At 38.5% G+C, this 17,627-nt stretch overlaps 1 long non-coding RNA gene across 1 annotated transcript in view; it reads left to right on the top strand.

Annotated features, from left to right (window-relative positions):
• LOC106538425 (uncharacterized) overlaps window positions 1-9,570 on the top strand; it is a 61,082-nt gene extending 51,512 nt beyond the window's left edge. The window contains exon 6 of the long non-coding RNA XR_015696733.1: window positions 9,162-9,570. This is a non-coding gene — a long non-coding RNA (uncharacterized LOC106538425). The remainder of the gene's footprint in view (window positions 1-9,161) is intronic.
• The last annotated feature ends 8,057 nt before the right edge of the window (window positions 9,571-17,627 follow it).

Genomic DNA, 17,627 nt, shown 5'->3' with positions numbered 1-17,627 from the left:
ACAGGTAAATCCAATTATACTTCATCTCTAACTGGAACAAAATCTACAGATTCAATTGCATGTATACATCTTCCTGTCATGTTATTTTCATTTCCACTCTGTGTTTAAATTTAAATTATATGTTTTCTGGAAGAAACAGCCTTAGAATGTGCAGACATTCTGTAAGTCATGTGCTGCTACAAATAAATCCTCTTTCATGTTATTGCCAAGTGGCAATTGGCACAATATGGCCTGGATGGGAATATAGGTACTGAAGTTATTTCTTTATGGTAACTCAGTTCCAAGTTGGTTAAACTTTGTAGCTAAGAATAGCACCCTGTGCCTTGCTTAGCATTGTTATTTTAGGACAGGAATATTATGGCACCTCAACCAAAGATCTAACTGCTATGTTGTGCAATGATTGTACTTTTTGACCGGTGTCCTACATAGACCCCAAAACAGTAAACCAGTCTTGACATTTCAGTGCTTGAATCGTAATAGCAATACTGTCTTGTCTATATAATGAGCTTTCCTACTCTTAAAGTAATTCCAATCTCTAATGGTGCAGTGATCAAAGTTTTGATTTAAGACTAGAGAAACCCAGATTTAAGTCAACCTTCAGCGATGGAAATTCACTGGGTGACTTTTCTATCAATCAAACTTATCTCAGAGGGATGTTTGATGAAAGGTGTTGGTGCCTCAGAGACAATCTTGATTATGCTAACCATGGTGATGGAATCTCCAAAACATCAATTTGGAACACTACCCCATCTCAAGCAAATAATTTCCCACTCCTTTTGAGGCATTTTTTTCTAGCAATTTTAAATGAATGATTTGGGTGACACTGCTCAAAAGGAAAGGAGGGAGGGAGGAGGGAGGCAGGGAGAGAGAGAGAGAGAGAAGAAAATAAAATAAATCATTGACATATATATATATTAGTTCTAAAGTATGGTTTTAATTACTTAATAGCAAAATACACACATTTAGGAATTATAGAATTTTCCACAAGTTAAGAGAGAGGAAAAGAGAGAAATGCAAAACACTGTCCTTTTCAACTCAATGACAAAATATCCAATAAGTTTAAAGAAATCGTAATTTATTTTCAACTCATAAAACTAAGAGGAATATAAGTTCAATACTCATTACTTATGATTGCACAGTAATTTAATTATTCATGTGCAAAAGGATCACATTGAAAAGATCAATGATTCAGAGAATGTTTTCAATAATAATGCTCTTTTGGAGACGCATCAAGAAAACGTAATACCAGCATACCTATCTACTAGTTTGTCAATAGAGCTGCATAAGAATAGCATTTGGCGTATTCTAAAGCATGCGCTACTTCCAGTTGATTCATGGCTTTATTCCATGCTTCCATTATTCTTTACTGACATGTCTTAATTATTGTAATGCATTACACAATATTAGAATGTATATTAGAATTATAAAGTATAATTAGCTTAATTATACACCACAGCATGCTTTGGGGTCCTTGGTTGGGAAACCTGTGCCATATTCTTGTCCCATACAATTTGTGGTTTGTTGCTCATCCCTAGATTACCATCATTATCTTTGCGAACACAGTCATCCCCATATTTTTCTATGCTTGGACAGATGTCATAGCCATTCCCTTGGTCCCTGTGCAACAGCAGCTTTGTCATGTGAAATGCAGAATGGATGTGCAAGGAGGAGAGGAAACAGGGGTTTTCAATGAGACAGAGTTTGAAATAACACAAGCAAATAAGCAAAGCAGATGAGGGAATGGTACAACTATAATATTCATGATTTTTTTAAAACAGTTTGTTAAAATCAAGGCTTCACTCTTCCAATCCATAATGTGTTTTGATTTGGATTTAAAAGGATGAGTGATAATCAGTTCTCAAATTGTACGTTGTAATCCATGGGAGGCACAAGTCACTTAGTGGAGGGGAGGATGGTACCTTAAAAAAAAGTGGGGATGCTGAAATCACTCTTGTTTTACCTGAGCAAGAATTCTTCTGCTTTATCCCTTTCTTTTGATTTATAAAACTGCAAAGGTTGTAAATATGATGATTGGTCACAAAGTTACTTTTTCACCCCAGTCATAATTGCAAATGGTCACCAAATGAAGCGGTCCTTAAATGAGGATTAACCCTGAAGTTTTTGTTTAATTGTTCACTGTTTTGAGCTTTCTCCTGTTCAGGGTTTTTACATTCTACAATGTCACTGTAATTTTGCTGTTGCAATGTTTGATTTTCTTTTCCCATAGGGCAATATCAGTAACAATACACATCCTGAAGGCTTTAATCTGGCCATGTTGTAAACACGATTAGTACACTGAGAGAAGCTCAGCAATTCTTCCATAGCACATTGTGTGTCATTCGATTTGAGGAGGCCCAACATCTGGCACTGTATCATCAATCATGCAGTTTATATTTTCTATCCGTGATATTTTCTTGGTAAAAATGCAGGAGTTGTTTACCAATATCTTATCCTGTGCTGTATGATTAGACGCCTTTGTCATTGTCACTAAAATGATTATCTGCCTCCATCATCTTATGTTGCTTCTGACTAATATAGGAACTTGCTTGCTTGGCTGGATAGCTGGCATGACTTTCACACTTGGTAGACCATGCTAGAAATATATACTCCTGTAATACACTCCTGGTGTTCTTTGTTCATTCCTTTCAGAAACATTTGTCCCTTCATCCCCAGACCACAATGAGGCACCTCAACAGGATCTTAGAGATCTCTCTATCCCTGAGGGCACAATTTTATTTTATAGTTTTATTTTATTTTATTTTTATTTTTAGGTAAAGTATCCTCTTAGTCTTAGCCACTAAGCCACCATGTCCCTTTTTATTTTATTTTATTTTATTATTCCCCACATTTATTATTTTCACAAATAACTCAAAGCAGCAAGCATATTTAGCACATCCTCCTCCTCCTATAGTATTTTCCTGACAAAAATAATTCTGGTGAGTTGGGCTGAGAGAGGGTGCCTGGCCAAGGTCACCCAGCCAGCTTTCATGCCTAAGGTGGGACTAGAATTTATAGTTCCCAATGAAGGGCAGCTACACTTGTACTTTTCTAGTCCAAGATGAAAATAGATTTTTCTGGATATCACCAGTTCAAGTGTGGCCTGTCTTGCTTGTTGAGCTTTACTTTCTTCTAAACAACTCCCTGTACCTTCATCAAATCAGTAGTTGTTGCCCTCTAGCTCTCTCATTTCTGCGGTTCCACCACAAAAGCGCGTAGGACAAAATCGCGCTCGACAAAAGCGCGCTGTGACGTCATCACAGCGCGACGAAAAAGATCGAAAAAATGTAAAAATAAAGCTAAAACCTTCCCCTAACCCCCCCAAACCTAACCCTAAACCTAACCCTAACCCTAACTCTTAACCTAACCCTAAACCTAACCCTAAACCTAACCGTTAAAGTAACGAAAAACGTAACGCTAACCCTTATCCTAACCCTAACGCTAACGCTAACGCTCTAAAGCTAACCCTAACCCTTACCCTTACCCTAACCCTAACCCTAACCCTAACCCTTACCTTTATGTGAATCGGCTTGCTTTAATTTAATTTTTATTAATTTTTATTTGAATTTTTCGATCTTTTTCGTCGCGCTGTGATGACGTCAAAGGCGCGATTTTGTCGATCGCGCTTTTGTCGTCCGCGCTTTTGACGGGTCACGATTTCTGCTACTGCTACTGTTGAGTAATAAGAGCCTAGTAGCAGGAGTGAAATTCTGACGGGTTCTGAAGAACTGGTAGCGGAAATTTTGAATAGTTTGGAGAACCAGAAAATACCACCTCTGGCTGGCCTTAGAATGGGGAGGGAATAGAGATTTTGCAATATCCTTCCCCTGCCACGTCCATCAAGCCACACCCACAGAACCGTTAGTAAAAAGAATTGAATTTCACCACTGCCTAGTAGCGTAATCATTACAATTCTTGTATGCGAGTAGTTCTCAACTTATCACCACAATTGAGCCCATTTTTTGTTGCTAAGCAAGACAGTTACTAAATGAGCTTTGCCCTACTTTGCAACCTTTCTTTCTACAGTTGTTAAGTGAATCACTGAAGTTGTTAAGTTACTAGCACAGTTGTTAAATGATTCTTATTATATACTCAGCATAACAAGAATAGTCTGAGGCGATCCTATCTGGAACAACACTCTTTATTTATTAACTTCAACAATCTAATAAGAACAGAACCAAGAACTCCGGTTTGACAGCTATTTATAGTGCGGCTGTCAAACTGGCAACCAATCAGACAGCACTCGCTCCTGTTGACAACGCTCACGCGAATCAGCCAATCCTGGCACCCGCTGGTGTTGATTGACACTGCGTGGTCGCCATGGCTCGGACACAACAATTCTGGCTTCCCCATTGACTTTGCTTGTCAGAAGGTCACAAAAGGTGATCCCATGATTCTGCCAAGCATATGAATTTTGATCACATGACCCATGACTGCAAGGGTCGTACATATGAAAAATGGTCATAAGCCACTTTTTTCAGTGCTGTTGTAATTTTGAATGGTCACTAGATGAATTGTTGTAAGTTGACAACTACCTGAAACAAGTAGAATGCCCTTGGTTCAATGTCTTTTTTTACCCTGAGTGATTAACGTGTCCTCCACATTTTTGAAAGATAAGCCAAATGGTGCAATCTTTCATTAAGTGACTGGCCTGAAGGCCTTCATCTACTGCTCCAAGTGAAGTGCTATACTGAGGTCAGGGTAGTTTGTGATGGAGGCTTAAAGGAGGAGCTAAAACCATTTGGACCAGGGGTGTTATTGACTTATCTTCCCTACTGGTTCACAAATATGAGTGCAAGCACGTGTCACCTCTGTGCATGCACACAGCCTTTCACGCATGGACTTTTTGCCAAAAAAGCGCCTAAATGGGATTCTGTAGAGCTGGGGAGGATGGGTGGGACCACCCACAATTTCCGCTACTGGTTTGGGCAAACTGATCCAAACTGGTAAAATACCACCTCTGGTTTGGACCAAACATGAATATATTTTGTGGAAATGTTTACCAGGAACAGCCTCTGGGAGAATAGTTATTTTGAGGTTTTGGAAGATCCAAACCTGAGGTTCCAGAATTTTCAGCAAAATTCTGAATCTCTTATAGTGTGATTTTAGATTTCTCACAAGAATTTATAGCTATTGATAGGTACAGTAAATAAATTTGGTTTTGTGACTAATGATCATATGATATACTTAGCCTGATGAAACATGTACACCAAGTGAAAGTATCCTGGGTATCCTGATATGTACATGCCAGGATACCCAGAATATTGGACAAGGTTAAAATGAATAAAATTTAGCATGTTGTACAAATACAGGCATTTGTTCTTAAGGTGTATATAATCTGAGGGACAGTAATTGTAGGAAACTTTCTTGAAGATGTGTAATTAGGCTTCATAGCACATTTCCTTAATTTTTTTCCTGGGTGAGGGTTATATTCTGGTGTGGTCTGATCTGCACAAAGTTCTAAACCAAACTGGATGGATTAACATACAAAGTCTAAAACAAACAAACCACAGTGTGGCTGACTCTGTGAGAGCAAGGGCTATTGACAGACAGAAATGGTTGGTTTGCCTTGTGGTGTATCTGTTTTGGAAACAAAAATTATTAGTCCTGGGTTAGTTTTTAGTTGTGGTCATCCTATGTGGCATTGGGTGTGTGAAGAGGGATGGAAAAAAATAGAGGTCAATGTGGGTGGCCATTTTTTCTGCCTAAGGAACAAATACAGAAGAAAAAAAAACCAAAAGATTCAAGTCCCATATTTACTTCTGAGAAAATTGGTTTTAATTCCTTGTGTATTTTACTATTGCTTTGAAACTGTGTTTGAGTTGCTAAACTTCTGTCCTTTATATTGATGAATGCTTAATTTTCAATAATTACGTAGCACACAGGTTCAAATAGGCAATTTCCATGCTGTAAATAGTGTGGTTTAGTGGTTAACATGAGTTATCCTGGGGCAGCTTACTGAGTGACTTTGTGACAGTTGTGCAGACAGTAAGGAAGATGGTCTTGATAGAGAAAAGCTGGAGCCATTGTCTAGACAAAGGTGGGGGGCGGGTTCAAAGCATTTTTTTAAAAGTCCAATGCAACAGGATAACATTTGGAAGTGACTCAGGCAGATGCCTCCCTGATTCACTGGAGTATAAGAAGTGGGAGAAGGTACAGCCCAATCAGACTTGCTATTGGCTAGAATCGATTATAGTCAATCTAGTTTTAGCCTTAGTGAAGGTCATTTCCCGGTCTGCCCTATCTAGTGGGGCTGACAGTCATTTTCTCTCAGTTCAGCTGATGTCACAGGATTGTTGTTGTGAGAAATAATGACAAGATTATTACTTTTGCTCCTGTTTTTTTAAAATCTGTACACAGGTTAAGAGCACTATGACCAATCCTTCTGTTTTCAAATTCAAGATGAAGAGAGAGAGAAGGAAGAAATGGTTGCTGAGCTCTTACATGGCATGGAAGATTGTGGAATCAATCATGGTTTAGAGATTAAAAGCGGGCAAGGGAGTGAATGTGAATGAACGAGCATCTGCTCTTTCTCCCAAAGTTGCCATAATAATAATTAAAAAAAAAAACAGTTACAATTCCAGGCTAGATTTACACTTTCAAAAGTCTCTCCCTTTTTTTTAGGGAGAATGTAAGAATATATTTTATGTTATGTACCACCAATAAGGACACCCAGCACTGCCCAGCTCTACGTGGGGGCTGAAACGTTTTGCCAAAGAGCCCAACCTCTTACAAAAATGATTAAAGAACCTTCCCTTATCTCATCCTGACAAAATTCATGAAGGGGAACACTCCCCTCCCCATTTTAGGTCATTTTCCCAGAGGGCTACTGTTGAATACACTTGGCAGAGAAACAAGAAACTTTGAAAGACAAACATGTTTGACAGATTATTCCAATATTAATGGCACCTGTTCATTGCAGCTGAAAGTTGTAGAACCCTTTTTTAATCCAAGCATGGCATAAAAACTATAATTAATGATAACAAGCATTCAGATTTTTGATAGTGATATGGAGACTTGTTAAACTGGAAAAAGAACATTAAAAAAAAGAATTTAGCTGCTTTATGATTAAGAAAATTATTCTTATATGCATGTATCCAAAAATTGGTTAACATTTCATTATTAGTCTAGCTGGAACACACTTTAAATAATTACATTAATTATTGCTATTCATTCAATAATACATTCTTTGGACCCATTAGTCCTTGCTCTGAGAACATTTAAAAAAATTAAATTAAGAAACTGGCATATGCAAATTAATTCAGGGCAAAACTCCAGATTGAACATTTTCTTTTTAAAAAATATATTTTTATTATTTACATATAAGTCTATTGAACACAGTGTGATTGTCCTGGCATTTCACTTGCCATAAAAACCAAAGTGAAAACAAATAACATATATACTACTTAAACAGCTAGTGTTGTACAATTATTTTTGACCATCATATTCATTCTAATACCACGATGCATATATAGTATCTCATTCCAGGTCCTCCTACTTCGGACTTCCACCTCGTGCTTCTAACCATTGATAGAATCTGATCCATGTGTCATAATATTCTGTCTCTCATTTGTCCTTTATTTTTAACGTTAGTCTATCCATTTCTGCACAGACTAGTATCTTCCTTATTGTCTTCTTTGAAGGGGTGTTTTCACTCTTCCATTGCTGTGCCTACACCATTCTTGCTCAGGTCAGGAGCATGCAAGCAGATTGAGCATTTTCTAATTCCCTGAATGAAAGGTAAAGAGAAACTCAATTCCTGATATCTATATAGGCATAATACAGAATGATACACCATTGATTTCCTCTTCAAGATGAGCTAGAGATACTTTCCAATTTTGCCTATACACCTGGAATTTCCTACTGATTTCCCAATTACAGTATATACTAATGACGTCTTGACTATTTAGTTTTTTTTTCTAGATGAATCAATATTGGCTAGAAGATGTTACTTATTGGAAACATATAACAATATCTCATAACTCTGGGTAAAATTAGGCCTTTCTTGAACAATATGTTAAGTAATAAGTATAACTGAACAATTGTTCATTTGTGCACATCTTTGCTCTTCTATTACTTTACTATTGTGCCTAAATCACCGTAGCATAGTGATGGCAAACCTATAGCACACATGCCCGAAGTGGCATGCAGAGTCATGTTGCCTGGCACGTGTGGTGTCACCCATCCCTCTTCCGGGTTTCTGGTACACATGTATACATGATGATTATCTGGGCTTTGTGCATGTGGCAGTGCCAGAAACTGGCCTTCTGTTTTCCAGCATGAGCATGCATGCCTGCCAGCTGATCATCGCACACACATGTGCGCCAGTAACCGGAAGACTAGGTGGCCACTGCGCATGCATGCGCTGGAAACCCGAAGTTCATTTTCCAGCATGCTCATGCCCCCTTGGCAGCTTCTCTTCCAGGTTGTGTCCCAGACAAACACACAGAGTGTGTGCAAAGCACACGTGCACGCTCCCTTTTCGGCACTTGATGCCGAAAAGGTTTGCCATCACTTTCCTAGCAATATGTTCCTTGATTTCACTGAAAAAATATGATGTTCAAGAGAAAGCATCGGCTTACATACTGTGTGTGTGTGATCATTTCATTTTCACAGGAAAGGAACTACTTCTTTAGAAGACATGCCATAGTAGGAAGTGGAATAATATTTCTTTTTCTTTAGGCTCCTATGTAAACTTCTCTGGGTAATGGCTTGGATGGCTCCTGCAGCCTCCCCATTCTCGTCCTTACCCCCCCCAAAAATAAAAAAAATTGAAAGAGTGGAAAGCTTTTTTGAAGCATAGCTCAAAATTCAAAGTGGAGTTTTAGACAATAGTCATTTTTAATGTCTCAGGAAAGGCAAAATATGAAATGACTGCAGGGGAGTCATCATGTTAACTGCATTTAATTAAATCAAAACAAATTTAATTTAGGTTAATCTTGCTCCACCAATTTCTATGGCCCAGCTCAGTTGTTGAAATGCACCTCCAGGTATGTCTTTTGATGACTTTCTCTCCCTGGATCACATCATTTAGGTCCTGATTTTTTTCCCCTTTTGGTTTTGATGTGCCAAATGAACCAGATCCAGCACCGTCTATGACCAAGGCTGTTACTAGTTGATTTATACCCTTTGGTCTTTTCTCTCAACGTTTCCCCTTTCTCCAGAAAGACCCTCTCATTCTCAGAACTCATGCCAAAAGTCCTTCAAGATCTGCATCTGATAAAATCACATTGTGGGAAGCTTGAATGCACCTGGCTTCCAGACCTGGTTGTGTGAATACTAATGACAAAAAGAAAAGGAGAAGAAAAAGAGAGAAGAATTGAACATTTATTTCAGAGAAGATGGCTGCCATCCAACAATGTGTTGTACTTGTCAAGTGTGTCTGACTGAAGTCCTTTATTATCATATGCTGTTGAAATGACTTGCTTGGAAGGGACGTGGATCATTAATAAATGGGATGAATTGCTCTTTGTTCTTTGTGACTGCACCTTAGAATGTTCTTCTCTGCATTGCACATTCCAGTGTCCATTCACACTTCATTACCTGGTTGATAATTACGTTATTAGATCACTAGAAAGAACTTGGGATAGGAGCAAGAAATCTTTCTGAAAAATTCCCAAGAGAATGAATAGCAATGGCCAATCTCCATGCACTGGTAATTACTGGCATGAATGTTGACTTGCCAAAAATTATAATTCCTTTCTACCTTGTCAGTTTTGTAAACTGGTTAATCTCTATGTGCAGTGTGACATGAGTGAAGTATAAAATAAAATAGGTATAGGATGAATTGTTGGAAAAGTTTAATTCCATAACATTCAGATACCATAAGGAAGGCTGAGCACCAAAGAATTGAGGTCTTTGAACTAAGGTGCTGGAGAAGACTCCTGTGAGTCCCTTGGATTGCAAGGTGATCAAACCAGTCAGTCAGCTCAACCCTGACTGCCCTTTAGATGGCCAGATCCTGATGATGAAACTCAAATACTTTGGCCACCTAATGATAAGGAAGGACTTACTGGAGAAGAGCCTCATGCTGGAAATGATTGAGGGCAAAGGAAGAAAGGGACCACAGAGAATGAGGTGGCTGGATAGAGTATCTGAAGCAGTTGGTTGAGCTGGGGGATGGTAGAGAACAGGAAGGCCTGGAGGAACATTGTCCATGGGGTCGTGATGGGTCAGACATGACTTTCCCGACTATCAGCAAACATTCAGATTCTTTTGTACATTTGACATTCTGCAGTATACTTGCATATTTAAAGAAGTTAAGATGTCACAGAGGTAAAGTCAGAGAGTGTTTTTGAGACATAGTACATGTAGTGTCTATGAAGAACATTTACCTATGACATGTTTTAGGCAAAAATCTGGTTTGTACTTGATGAAGTGGGCCTTCATGTTACATTTGTTTTTATCTAATAATGGATCTCCAATGGTAGAGGCATAGATACTGTTGAGTTGGGTGCTCTATTAAGGCAAATGTAAAGCATGTAATGTGCGTGGCTGCCTGTGAAAAAATATCTTCTTCAATAGTGGACAATTGTACATATCCAAATCCTTTTAGGTAGTTTCTTGGCTCTTTCAGTTGTCTCACCAAATTTTGGTTGCTGAAATTTAACATTGTAGATTCTTGTTATTTTAACAAAGGAAGCGGCAGAACTAAAATATTCTCCCTAAAATAATCTTAAGGTTTTTTTAAAAAGCAGCCAAATGATCATACCTCCCTCTTAATATATAAAAGAAATGGAACATTTTTGAGAGATGGCTCCACTACTGTCTGTTATCTTCCCAGTCTTGTGCTCTTCCATCTCCCATTAATGTTAACTGTACGTATGTTCCACACCATCAAAAAGTAGTATTTGTATTCTATCAGCATGGATTTTCTAATTGCAGTGCAGCAAACTACTCAATGGTAAAAGTTGTCCTTACTAAAGGTGATGGCTGGAGAACATGACTGATGTGGACATGATTTTGAAGATGGTAAGGACATACTGGGGGCGTACCAGTCATAACCCACCACTGATGTGTGCACTTTCGGCACACAACGACAAAAAGGTTAGCCATAACTGTCCTATTCAAATAGATCACCTGAAGAATGGAACTCCCATTCAGGCACACTAATTCATGGGAAGAAGGGGGGCAGAGTTATTGACAAATACACATTTACTTGGCAACCTGAACTGCACTTCTATTAAAGAGCAGGCAAGAAAAGACAAGAATGGCCCCTAATAGCCATTCTTGATGTTTCCAATCTCCAGATACTTCCCCTGGCCTGCTGGTTAGGATAGCCAGTCTTGCTCCACAGTCCCATTCTTTGTCTTGCAACAGGTAGATGCCAGTCACTGAACCTGACATTAATCTTGAAAATATAAAATATTAAGTGTCAATTGTATGCCGCATATTAATAAAATGAATAAAAGGAAAGCAAGAGAGGCAGTGACGGTATGCCTTTCAATTGCTCAACCTTCCACAATTTCTTCCTATTTCTTCTAAAGGTATATAGCCATAAATGAACTAATCACAACTTTTACTGAGTAGGACTGGTTATTAATTACAATATCCTTATGATTCCTGTGATGCTTTTTAATTGTGACTAAAGGGGTAAAAATTAGAAGGCGTGTACAGTATTAACTAGCCATGGTCTCACTCAGATCATTTTTTGCACATCTTAGTCTTGAGAAGTACTTTTGATTAAATGCCCAGGGGAGAATGATATATTCTCTGACATTCACAAGAGAGCCGAGGCACTAAAATTGTACCCACACTATTTTTAGAAATAAAAGGAAAATGGAACAATTTAATGTAATCTCTGTTGTTAACATTCCTCTGATATTTTTCTGGAATGTTTGATAGGGTTTCTAAGCTCATGTTGTTTTTGTGCAGTTATTTGAGTAGATTTAGAAGCTGAATAGCAACAGAAAGTTGTGAGCATTTGAATACAAACAACATTGTCATAGACTGAAGCCTTTCTGACATATTAAAGTAGTTCTAACAAAACTGTAGGTCAGGAAAATATTTTTTTTTCATCCATATTGTCTTTTAGTGATAAGGCTGTTATTAATTTAAATTTCAGCTAAATGTTTTTTATCTCATGCAATTAGTTTTGTAAGATAGTGTACTCACCAGTGATGGGTTCCTACTGGTTCGGACCAGTTTGGCAGAACTGGTAGTGGTTTGGCGGCCTGGGTCACTGGAACCGACAGCAACCCAGGCATGCCACGCCCCAAACCGGTTCCCCTCTGCCATCTTGTTTTTTAGTTCTGTGCATGCGCAGAACAAATTTAATTGCACTGCACATGCGTGCACAGTGCGCATCAAGCATGCATATGCGAACATGCACACTAGCGAACCAGCAGTAGTGCCTGCCAGAAGCCACCCCTGATACTCACCTTGTAAAGATCTCTTTGGGGCGGTTTCTGAAGAGGGGGAATCAGAAAAATCAACTCAGTGGATAGGAATCTTACTCATTATTTTTGCATGTGTCATACATGCAACATACTTAAATAAAAGTTGGGACTTCACGAAGTCAGGGCTGTCATCTTTACTTTTTTGTGTGGATGTCCCTGAGTATCTTTACAACTTCTACAACAGTTCAGCAAAACTAAAAATAAATAACCCTAGCTAAGTTGAATTCTTCTATGTCTGATGCAAAATCATAGCCCATTAGCTCCTACTGCTTAAATGAAGTGGTCAAAGAAATCACCTACACCCAGAGATAGTATTCATCAGGTTCTGACCAATTCTGAAGAACTGGTAGTGGAAATTTTGAGTAGTTTAGAGAACCAGTAAATACCACCTCTGAATGGCCCTGCACCCTCTATTCTCTGCCTCCCGAGTCCCAGCTGATCGGGAGGGAATGGGAATTTTGCAGTATCCTTCCCCTGACACGCCCACCAAGCCATGCCATGCCCACCAAGCCACACCCACAGAACCAGTAGTAAAAGTTTTTGAATCCCACCACTGCCTACACCCTGAAAAAAAACAGTGGGAGAAAAACCCAAAAGGATGTTATAAATAAACTTCTCCTGGAATACTCTGGAATGAAACAGAACAGCAGCATATCAAAAAAAAAAAACTTTGTATGGAAGCAGCTCAACTTCATACCAACTGTTTTTTTTCCAAAATGAAAACTTACAGCAGGGGGGAAAATGGCAGAGACAGAAGACAGATCTCTAGCAAAAAATGGATCTTTGGCCAGGGTGTGGCGTGGCATTGTGATCCAAAGAAAAGACTGAAAGAGCAGATGGTCTCAGCCTATGATCTTCTCCCTTCAACCCTGTTGGGGTGTTGTGTTTGGCAGTCAGTGGGAAGTCACATTATTTGCAGTTTTTAGGTTTCCAGAGAGAGAGGGCCCCAAAGAAGAAACAAGCAAACATCTCATGAAGGACATGGGGTCACTCCAAAAATTCACAGAAGCATCATCAGAAAAGGTTGGCATGCAGCCATGTATAACATTTAAAAGAACAGAAAAATAGGCTGCTGCTTTTTTGACCCAATTCACCTACTCCTTATTAAACTTTTAAACAAACTTAAAAACCTGACTTTTTCAAAGGCCATCTGGGGACATAATGGCATGCCATTCATTTCATTCCCTGGAGTGTAAGCACGTTAAGTTGGACATTATTTACTTTTTCTGGTGTTTGTTTTCTCTACTGTGTTTGGGGTCTTTGTAAGCTGCTGAGAGCCAGTGGACTGGAGTAGGATGTAAACTGGATAATAAATATATTAATACAGGGTTGACTGTGACAGAAAGGACAGTTTTCTTATAACATAGAATGCACATCAGTGCAGAAATCAATTTTTTCCCCACCAGTTCTGTGGGTGTGGCTTGTGCAGGGTGTCATGTGATTGGGTGGACGTAGCCAACATTTTTTCACTTTTTAAACCATTTTTTTCCTGCCTATTTACCCAAATTGAAAAAAAGTGAAAAAAAAGAGCTTCCGACAATCACACGGATTATTCTGTGAGCTGCACAATTGTGGGAAGCTTCACTTTTTAAAGCTTCACTTTTTAAAGCATTTTTTTCCTGCTGGTTCGCCTAAACCGGCAGGAAAAAATGCTTTAAAAAGCGGAAAAAAAGATTCTGGCGATCGGGCGGTTCACAGCTGAGCTGCGTGATCCTCAGAAGCTTTTTTTTTACTACCAGTTTGCAGAACGAAGGACAATTGTCCCTAACGGTTCAGCCAAACCAGGTCGAACTGGGAGGCTTTCACCTCTGATGCACATGTTTTGAAAAGAACAGGGAAAGCCTTATCCCCTTGCCCATGGGAAGTTGACATTTCTGTCCCACAAGACATCAGTTCATTAGTCCTACATGAAATGGAATTCGAAGTTAAATTGTACAAACGATGGGCAAATAATAGAAAAAAATTATATATGTCTACTAACACTTGAAACAAAAGAAAAATGGGTTAACGATCGCATGATAAAAGATTGCACTAATGGCTATTAATTTGGAATATGATATATAGGCAGATACTTGACAGGGTATGTGGGTAATTGCTATTTAAATTTACACTGTCACAATTTAAAAGAATTATTTAAATAAAATGAAATTTTGGTATGACACTAAAAGAATTATCAGCATGAATGAAAGTATTTCCAACTAAGACAGAAAAAGTAAAATAACATGAGGGACATTTTGTCATGGGTTCCAGACTTGTGAGAAACTAAGAAAATTTGATATTAATTCGTGATAATGCAAAATATTTTAAAGATAAATATTCTGAAGAAACCAGAATTCTTTTTAATCAGAATTTATGGATAATTTATATCCATAATTATCTAATTCTCTAATTAAATGAATTAGAAAAAACTAATGGAAGATTGATTTTTTTGTATATGATAACAGTAGCAAATAAGTATATGTTCAACAATGGAGAAATAAGTATATGTTCAACAATGGAAAAATAAATATATGTTCGACAATGGAAAAATAAGTATATGTTCAACAATGGAAAAATAAGTATATGTTCAACAATGGAAAAATAAGTATATGTTCAACAATGGAAGAATAATGAAATTTTCTCAGCGGAATGAATTATGAAAATGTCAGAATTCAGCAAAATACCAAAGTTTTCTGAAGGGCTGGAAACTTCATATGGACTCTGCTGAAAAAATGATACAAATTGATGAATTTGAGGATTAAAAGTAATGCTAGTGGTTGAAGAAATTTGTATAGCTTCTAAAAAGATAATAGACTGTAAGATTGTAATATGTGGAAGAGAAGGTCGGGAGCTATTATATTTCATTACTTTATTTAATAAATAAATGTACTATTTAAAATAAATATAATAGATTGTTTTCTTTATTTTCTTGTACCCTTTTCTACTTTTATTTTTCTTTAGATTTGTATTTCCTATAAAATTGTTAATAAATATAAATAAAAGAGAGAGAGATCAGTTAATTAGTACTATGATAGACTGCTTAAATTTCACCCTTGAAACAATTTTAATACTACTCATCGTACCAGCATTCAAAGGTCAGAAACCACATAAAAGGTCTCCCGTTTAAATCCCAAAGTTCCATGAAACATATGTCATCTCCCTGCATATGGATCTAATTATGCTAAATAAATATTTGCTTAGCAGCCACAAGACAGCAAAAACAGTATTGTTACACATTTAGATGTCTGTCACTCTGTTAGCACTTGAGATTGTATAAAAGCATGCATAGAAGCGTCCGGGCAGGTAGGCAGAGTCTTCTGCCACCGTTACTATAGTACCGATAGTACTATATTCACTGTTGTGAAAAAAACAGCAGCCACAAATCCCCATCTTTTTTGTCCATTCATTTCCGAAGTGCTCCTGCCACTAGGAAGCAACTCCACAATCTGTCTGACGAAACTGAAGGAGAAAAAAGATCAAATGAAGCTCCATAGTTGCTGTGCTTTATTGCTTCAGAGAATTTCCTGGGCAGAAGGATACTCAACCATAATTAATTGCACTCCAAGACTACAGCCAATAAACCAAGAAAATGCTAGTATCCATTGTAGAAGGTAGGCTTTCTCAGATGAATTGAATTCTGGGAATGCCATATGTGACATTATGTATAATGTTTCCTGAAAGCAGATCTGAAGCAGTACTTACATACTGTGCCTCAGGGGTGAAATCCAGAGAACCGATAGTGGAAATTTTGAGTAATTTGGAGAACCAGCAAATACCAAGTCTGACTGGCCCCAGAGTGGGGTGGGAATGGAGATTTTGCAATATCCTTCCCCCAGGAGTGGGGAGGGAATGGGGATTTTGCAGTATCCTTCCCCTGCCACACCCACCAGTAAAAAAAAATGAATTTCACCACTGCTATGCCTGCCCCGAGCAGAAAAGATATCAACAATTGCAAGTAGATGGCATCTGAGAGCCTTCTTCCATACTTCAAATGATTTTAACGTTTATGGATTTCTATTGCCTAATAATTCTGTTGCAGCTTTAGGTTTACTCTAAAGATGTTAGGAGCACAGGCAGTGAACTGTCAAGGTATATTCATTATTTCACACGGCATTTCAAAATACAGCTACATACCTCACCAGCCACCAAATCCTTTCCAAACAGTTGCTTCACGTTGTCATCGGCTATTTTGCTAACCAGATTGATTTTATGCAGGGGATGTCGAAATCTTTAATCTTCCCCTGTTAAGGCATTATTCAGTGGCCAAAGATGTCCAAGGACAAAAAAGTCATTATGTCCACTGTAGCGATGCAGTTGAAGTCCTCTCTCCTTTCTATGTGTCTCAAGACCATATGCCTGCCCACACGGGACATACGGGGTTGCACAGTTGTCATCACATCTTGACTATTTAAATCACCATACCATGGCTGCACAAATCTGAGGACCCCTTTAAGGTTTTCTATATTTCTTTTCCCCCAGTGAACAGCGGATACATAGGAGCCCTCTATTGTTAAAAAATAGTTATTAAATTTATATGCCACCCATCTCACTATCTCAAGCAATTATATGCCCCAGAAGAGTAATATTTCTGCAGGCTGGGTTTATTGAAGGAGTTTCCTTTCCTCTCCTCTCCTTTCTTCCCCTCCCCTCCTCCCTCCCTACTCCTTCCCTCCTCTCCTCTCCTTCCCTCCTCTCCTCTCCTTCCTTCCTCTCTTCTCCTCTCCTCCCCTCTCACATATATTCTTCCTTGAGATAGTAGGATTGATATCAGGGGTGGGTTCTGGCTTCTGCCACCAGTTTACTCAGGGATGCACCATGTGTGCTCATTTGCACAGTCCTAAAATGCTTCTGTGCATGCGCAGAAGCCAAAATCAAGATTGTGCCACCTATGGCACCGCCGAGAGAACCGGTTCAGGAGCATGGCAAGCCAATGACCCAGGCCACCAAGTTACTACCTATTTGGCCGAATAGGTCCGAACTGGTAGGAACCCACCTCTGGTTGATATGGTCTGATAACCTGGCATTTGTTCAATGTAAGTAGTGTAAGAGCTTTAACTAAGCTGGAGAATTTATTTAATTTGAAAAGGTTTCCTATTCTCATAGTTAAATGATGCTTCTGCACATATGAAAACAGTTCTTTTCAGATGGACGTGCTCTTTTCAAAACCCAGCACAATCGAGAGGCCAAAACCTCAGAAATGGGTGGGGCGCACTTACTGGTTCACAATATTTTTTCCCCATAAACAAGGGGAAA

The sequence above is a fragment of the Thamnophis sirtalis genome, unplaced genomic scaffold, assembly GCF_051295495.1.
Source record: "Thamnophis sirtalis isolate CommonGarterSnake01/CBP01778 unplaced genomic scaffold, rThaSir2_p1.2 scaffold_5, whole genome shotgun sequence".
Taxonomy (NCBI): Eukaryota; Metazoa; Chordata; class Lepidosauria; order Squamata; family Natricidae; genus Thamnophis; species Thamnophis sirtalis.
Note: the sequence above shows the minus strand (reverse complement) of the source record. Positions and strands in the feature narration are given on the sequence as shown.